At 36.2% G+C, this 7,630-nt stretch overlaps 1 long non-coding RNA gene across 1 annotated transcript; it reads right to left on the bottom strand.

The window, feature by feature from the left end:
* Positions 1–1,016: 1,016 nt before the first annotated feature.
* Positions 1,017–3,173, bottom strand: LOC114290439 (uncharacterized). Its single transcript, XR_014344332.1, has 3 exons — positions 2,343–3,173; positions 1,761–2,228; positions 1,017–1,182 (listed from the first exon to the last, which is right to left on the bottom strand). It is a non-coding gene; the product is annotated as an uncharacterized LOC114290439 (long non-coding RNA).
* Between the last annotated feature and the right edge of the window lie 4,457 nt (positions 3,174–7,630).

The raw sequence follows: 7,630 nt of genomic DNA, 5'->3' as shown, positions 1-7,630 counted from the left end.
CAAGGAGAACTTTACTTCCGAGGGGGTACCGGATTCCTAGCCCGGTGTGTTGGCCAACAAGAAGCAAGTTTCCGACTACAACAGATTCATGAAAAATCCTGTGGGGATGGGGATATCAGTTTGTACAGAAAGATCCAAAGACATGGCTATGATGGTATATGACGGCCATAACCCGAGCAGCTGGTGAAAGCTTTCCAAATGATCTTGCAACTTCAGGGGCAAATGTCAACATTCCGTAAAAGAAGTCTACCTATGACATTTACAGTTTGCATTTACTGCATTGTCCATGAAGTTCTATCTTTCTTATGTTATGAAGAAATTTATTTCCTCCATATTATGTATCTCCATTAGAAGTTATTTTCTCTACATTGTATATCTTCATTGTGTTATGTTGCTTGAAACAGTTTTCAATTTTTTACTGCCCCTCGAAGAAGAAAGAGGAATAGTGGACTCGGTTACCAACCCGAAGGGAGTTTTCTTGACACAATAGAAGTGTGCTCCCACTCAGACTTTCGAAGAACAGACCTCGCTTCCATCAATGCGAGCCTCAAGGATCTTTCTTGCTGAAGTAGAGTGTGTTCTCCGCCTCAGACTTTCGAAGAACAGATCTTGCTTCCATCAGTGCGAGCTTCGAGGGATAGCCTTTGCTTCCATTAGCTGCCGAAGTAGAAGTGCGCATCCACTCGGACTTCCGAGAGACAGCCTTGTTTCTGCTCGGACTTCTAAGGGAGAGCCTTCCGAGGGACAACTCTTGCTCTCATTAGTGCGGGTCCGAAGAACAGCCCTTGATTTCATCAATATGAGCTCCGAGGATCTTTCTTTTCAAAGTAGAGTGAACTCTTACTCGAACTCCTGAGGGATAGCCTTTGCTTCCATTAGCTGCCGAAGTAGAAGTGCGCATCCACTCGGACTTCCGAGGGACAGCCTCATTTCTACTCAAACTTCTGGGGGACAGCCTTGTTTTCGCTCGAACTTCTGAGAGACAATCTTTACTACTGTTGGTGCAAGCTTGGTAGACTCGGTTATCTTCCAGAGGAATCTTTCTTGCCAAAGTAGGGTGTGTGCTACCTTCGGACTCTCGATGGACAGTCTTGCTTTTGTTCGGACCTCCGAGCCCTTGCTCTCATTAGTGCGGGTTCCAAGGGCCCCGAGGTCGTGGATTTCAATCAAGAATTCATTTGCCTGAAATAGCAAAGCCAACAAATGAGACAAACAATATCAATTTCAGATCATGATTCAGGCATTATCAGAATGGGGCAAAATCAACAAATAATAATTATCTATTTAAGCTACAACAATTTTATTACTCTGAGCAAGTTCATGAAAATGCAACAATCAAGTTTTTGTCTCTCCGGGCTGGTTCCTCTCAAGCCGACGTAAAACTACAACGGTCACACAAAATTTTGACATCAGCTATGTATTTCCCAAGCATCCACAAGTTAAACAAACAACAATATATCATCTTTATTATTCAACGAAGTATTTCATCATATCAACAAGTCCTACGATGAATTCTACATCAGGAGTTCAAGCATGATATCTAATATTCTCGGGGTTGCAACAATCAATCATTCGATAACAAAATTTATATTCAACATTACGAGTTGCATTACTGAAATCATTCCATCGAGTATCAACAACAACAACAACAACAACAAAAATTTTTGTTTGTTCTACTCCTTTCAATACTATCAAACATGGAGTGATAAATATATTTATATATTCAATGAGAGGAAGAGGGAGCCGAATTTCATACTCACAAATTTGGGACTGTTAGAGGGGTGAAGTCCAAAGCCGATGTTGGAAATTCAAGTTGAAATCAGAAAGGTTTTGTAGACTGTAATCAACAGGACTAAGCTAGGCTGGGCAAGACCACGCACGTTGCGTTGAGTGGGCGAACGTGCGTGGTCGGCGTTGGACAGTTGAGGACGAAGGCAGTGTTGAAGACGTAGCAGAGTCGGCGTCGATCAAGATCAACAAGATTGAGCTAGGCTGGGCAAAACCACACACGTTGCGTTGAGTGGGCGAACGTGTGTGGTCTGCGTTGGGACCGTTGAAGCCAACAGTGGTCGGAGTTGCAGCAAAGAGAGGTCAGTAGCAGCTTGGGTCACGACATCTGCAGTAGTCGGGGCTGTGACAGGTTGGCGACGCACTCAGAGTTGCAGCAGTCGGTAGTGAGCAAACCGCGAAGCAGAGCCCCTTGAAGAAGAGGAACTCTGAATCTGTCTCTGTTAGAGAGAGTGAGCTGAGAATGGGTTTGACAAAAAGGGTTTTAAGCTTATATTTACAAATCTAATACAGTCAAAGGAATAAAAATAGTTGAGAGGAAGACCAAGGCCCACCAAAAATGGGTTTCATAGTAGATTGATGACGACGCAAGCAGCGTGCGTGAACAATGGGCTAGAACGATGCTGGGCAGGCCAACACCGCGCTGAGTGGGCGGCGTGGCCAGCGCTGGTCAGTCACGGATAGAAGCAGCAGTAGAGGCCGACAGTAGCAGCAACGTCACAGCGGGATTAGCATTGACACTTGCAGCAGAACAGAGCTACGGTGTGCCTGGATCTCTGAGGGACTGTATCATTAAATTGAAGGGAAACACTGATGGTGAGCAGCAGCTTGGGTCACAATGCTGGAATAGGGGCGATGACGACGGCGCTCGGAGTTGCACCAACGAGCAGTGAGCAAATGAAGTGGCCCTGTGGTATTACAAATACAGAGCTTCTTTGAAGAAGATGAAGCCTGGGTTGATCTCAGTTTGGAGAGAAATTGTGCCGAAATGGGTCCTTGGAGTTTGATCTCCTGCAAATAAATTAAAAAAAAAAAAAAAAAAACGTTAGTGAGATTGTGCCACTGGATTGCCGAAGACCAAAAAAAAAGAAGAAGAAAGTTGGGTCTCTCTTTGTTAAAGAAAGAGAGCACGACAGTGGCGTCTAATATTATAGAAGCAAAGCTTTTCTTGAAAATGAAGAAGCTTGGTCTCTGTTTTAGAGAGAGAGGGACGGCTGAGAAAGGAAATGTATTGTTTAGGGAGCTTGGCGGCTGGAGGCAAAAAGAAAAGGAAATGTATTGTTTAGGGTTTCAAATATTCTATATATATATATATATGTATTTATGAACGGGCTAACTTTTTGGGATTTGTTTACTTGGCTACAAAAAAAAAAAGAAAAAAGAAATTGGAATCAAAGTGGTGAAGAAAAGCTGCGGGGGTCAAGCTTTTGATTTTATTTGTTCCTGGAAGTGAAAGGAATTATTATCATTATTTTCTTTGAGCAGGTGCCATATTAATTAAATGTCAAGGTTTGGTGGGTGGTGCATTAAACAATTCAAGTTTTGTTTCTCTTTAAAAAATAAAAATATAGATATCAAAAGGTACAAAAGTCTGTATGAGCCTAAAAAAAAAAAAAAAAAAAAAAAAAAAAAAAGATATTTACTTATTTATTTTATTTTATTTATTTTTTATTACTTGTCGATTTTATCCGTAATTTACAGTGAGTCCTCAGTTTTACCCATAGACTCTATCAAAACCAAATATTCCCGAAGACGTAATGCGGAGCATGACAGACAAGGTGAAACTATGCATGTCTGAGAAAATTACAATTTCTCATACATGCAAGGGGCAAATGTAAGAGGGGCTAATTTGAGCCCATTAAGTTAATTAGGCTCAATAGTCCAAGATTGGTGGGCCCGAATTTATCACCATCAAACGGGCTAAATGGCTCTAAGCCTCGAAAGGGTTCGGATCCACGAACCTAGAGACTTACGTGGGCCCGGACTCGAAAGGGTATTAAGCAAGCCTAGAGATCCAAGGCACTCGGACTCGAAAGGGTTCGGATCCACGAACCTAGAGACTTACTCGGGCCCAGACTCGAAAGGGTATTAAGCAAGCCTAGAGATCCGAGGCACTCGGACTCGAAAGGATTCGGATCCACGAATCTAGAGATCCGAAGTACTTGGCTTCGAACGGATTCAAACGCAATCTAGAAGTCGCTCCGTTAATGAGTCCCAGAACACTTGCGGGCTCGAAGCTTTCCGGGATCTACGCACCAGAACCATGGGCGTAATGGAGTTCGAACAAAGGACCCGATCCCGAGGATGGTGAGTGGAGATAAATTCACTCTTCGGTTAAACTAGCCTATACCCGGGTCGAGGTGGCACGACCCCGGGGGGTCCATGAGACTCGGCAATATTTTGCGACAGGACGTCCTCTGGGACTACCCCTGACCCTTTGGGATGATTGGGGATCATTGGTTAGGTGTGGTTAAGAAGAAGGGTTCGCCGAGGGATTGATCTCCTCTTCGGGGTTTTCTCATCCTCGGAGAAGTCACCTCCTCGGAGGGGTCACCTCCTCGGACAAGGTGGTTAGAGAGAATATCCCACATGTGCCTTGCACATGGGCTCCATCCTACATCATGAGGTGCCTATAAATAGCACCCACCCATAGCTTTACAAGGGATGGATTTTGGAGATTTTTAACTCTTGAGAAAGAACTAATTTCCCTTCTCCATTATCAACCTTGAGAGTGAAAGTGGGAGATCTATAGGAGAGCCTTGTCATTATTCTATTCTCTAGCTATTTTGCCTTCTTCTTCACCCAATCTCTTATCTCCATCATCTCCTTTGTTGTTGTGTTCCTAAGTTGAGATTATTGAAGAATCTAAGCCTCTCATCATATTCTAGAGAATTCGATCTTCGAATTTTTCAACTCTTTTCTTGAACCCTCTCCTACAGAGCTCTTAATTTTTTTGGTGCTTCGGACCAAGTGATCCTCTTCTTCAATGGATTTAATAGAGTTTGGAGTATCTTGATGGCCGAAAAGGTTGCCGGAATTCGCCATTACGCTTTCTTTACGCACTGTCCTCTCACTTACATTCTAAAACTTCATGTTACACAAATATTCCTTATTACATTATTAAGCCATGTTTGATTGGAATTTGGGTGTTTACAGAAGAAGGGGATTAAATTAGTATACTAGCCTATGTTTGTTTGCCGAAACAACTCATAGGCAGTGCCAGCTTTGAGGGAAAGCCGAGCAAGCGGCCGCTTTAGGTCCCAAAAAATTGGTTGAGAAAAAGGCCTCAAAAAAATGTCAACTATTGTACTTGCTCATTAAAAAAGGCCCACAAAATGAAACCAAAAAACTTGATTGAGGTGGTAAATTATTTGATGTATGGTTGATTATCAAATGTATAAATTGTGTATAATATATCATTGATTATAATTATTACAATTGCTTTTGCAAAAAGAAAATTACCTTCGGTCAACTATGTCACGAGAAAAATTGAATGAATTTTGTTGATAAGTTTAATTATGTAAGCATGATTAGTAATCTTATAATTAAAAATGCAAGAATGTTGATGTTTAAGTAATACTTTATCATATAGTTCGTACATTTTTTGGGGGTACTACTCTAACATTGTTATATGTTTAAATAAAATTTTCATAGTTATACGTAGAAGTAGACTTTTTTGTGAAAAAACATGATTAAAATATCAGTGCATATTACAAGCTTATTTTGGGATTCTTCTTTTCTATGTATAAAAGGCCCATATTAAAAACCTGGACCTCTAAAAAGTCAGAATCGGACCTACTCATAGGAGACTATAAATTCCTCCAACGTTGGTATTAAGGTTGTGATTGCTAATTTCATCTCTTGTATTGGTGATTAAACTATTATTTTACCACTTACTTCATAAAACTAACAAAGTAAATTGTACGTAATTTTTACATAATTTTGTAAATTTAATTTTAACTAATTAATACTATTATATTGCTCACTTGAGAAATTGGTTATTTTAGTTAATTTTTTTAATTTTTTGACTATTTTAGCCTGATTAAAAAGTTATGTTTGAGAAGTTTGTTGACTTTTTTTTCTTTTTTTTCTTTTTTTGTAATTGATTTGATGATTGTAAGAGAAAAAGTGAAATGATTATAGTTTAAATGTAATATTTTGTTTTACTAGTGAAAACCCGAGCTATGCACGGGATGTGAAAAAATTAATAAAATGTTTTTATATAAATAAATATAAATAGTTAGATTTTTGTATGTAAATTATGAAAAAAAAAAATATTGAAACCTACAATTTAAGTTTCACAATTTTATCACAATTTTGTATCAATTTTTAATTTGTCACAACTTCAATCATGTAACTTTCAACCCCCTTGCTAAAATTGTAAACTCAGGTGAGTTCAACACAAGTAACTTGAGTCAAGCTTGGAATTTTTTAAAGATTGGGCAACATAATTTTTAATTCAGTAAGGACCTATGTAAAATTCAAAAATTCGAATAAATTTTATTGGATTTGTACAGAGACATCAAATAACTTGAGCAATCAAAATAAAATTGCATATATAAATATATAAAATTATTTGGTAATTTATTTTTTTAAATAATAAATAAGATAAATTAAAATTTTAGTATTAATGAACAAAAGTAAAAACAATATGCTTAAGTTTTTTCAATAGATTTTTTTTATTATGTTTAAAAAATACACCTTTTAGAATTTTTTTACAATAACAGTATCAACATAAAAAAATAAAAAATAAAAAAAAAGGTAAAAATAAAATTTAGAATGGTATTCTCATTTAATCTAAAAATAATTCTAGATGACCAATAAATTATTGACTATATAACCCTCATATTTTTTTAATAAAAAATGAAATTTTACGAACCACCACTTTTAATAAAAAAAAATAACATTTATTTCTATTTGTTTTAACAATAGTTACTTTTTAGCAATTTGAGCCAAAAAAATTTATTTTTTATTTTAGTTTGTTTAATTGACAATTGAGATTTAAAAAAAAAAAAATTAACAGGATCCACCATGATTTACAAGTACTAGAAAAGTCTAGATCAATAAGGAAAATGTTTGAGATCCACAAAAAACACCCACAATAATGTGGTATCATATGTGTCAACTCTTAATTTGCTATACATTCAATGACATGGGCCCAACTCCCTTGCCACATCATTGTAGGTGAAAGTGTGGGCCTGTAACATTGTTGGAACAATAAATTATCAGGTGTAACTCTATTTTTTTATTATATAAAAAGATAAGTTTCACCAACTATCACTTTTAATAAGAAAATAATATTTATTTCTATTTGATTTTAGCAAAAGTCACTTCTTAACTATTTAAGTCAAAAAATTTATTTTTTTATTTTAATTTGTTTAATTGACAATCGAGATAAAAATAAATAAATAACATAACATAACATAACATAACATAATCCACTATGTCTGGCAAGTGTTAAAAAAGTCTTTTTTTTTTTTTTTGGTCTTTTATTAAAAAAAATATTTGTATTAAAAAAATTTATTGTTCAATTCCTTATAGTTTAGAAGGACATAAAAAAAAATTATAAAATTTAAAACCAAAAATGATAAAATATATATATATATATATATAAACTTTTAATAGCGATTAACAATTTGAACATATGTATTTAATAATATATTATGTTTAAACCATTAATATTATGACACATCATTATGACACATATGAATATTGATCTCATTCTAATTATAGTAACATAATTTAAAGTAGAATTTAAATTTAAATTTTATTTTATAATTTAATAAGGGACGCATAAATTAAAGAATGAATAGTGATCTTATTCCAATTATGGTAACATAAT

This window comes from Camellia sinensis, chromosome 11 (assembly GCF_055761805.1).
Source record: "Camellia sinensis isolate YWXY chromosome 11, ASM5576180v1, whole genome shotgun sequence".
NCBI classification, from domain to species: domain Eukaryota; kingdom Viridiplantae; phylum Streptophyta; class Magnoliopsida; order Ericales; family Theaceae; genus Camellia; species Camellia sinensis.
Note: the sequence above shows the minus strand (reverse complement) of the source record. Positions and strands in the feature narration are given on the sequence as shown.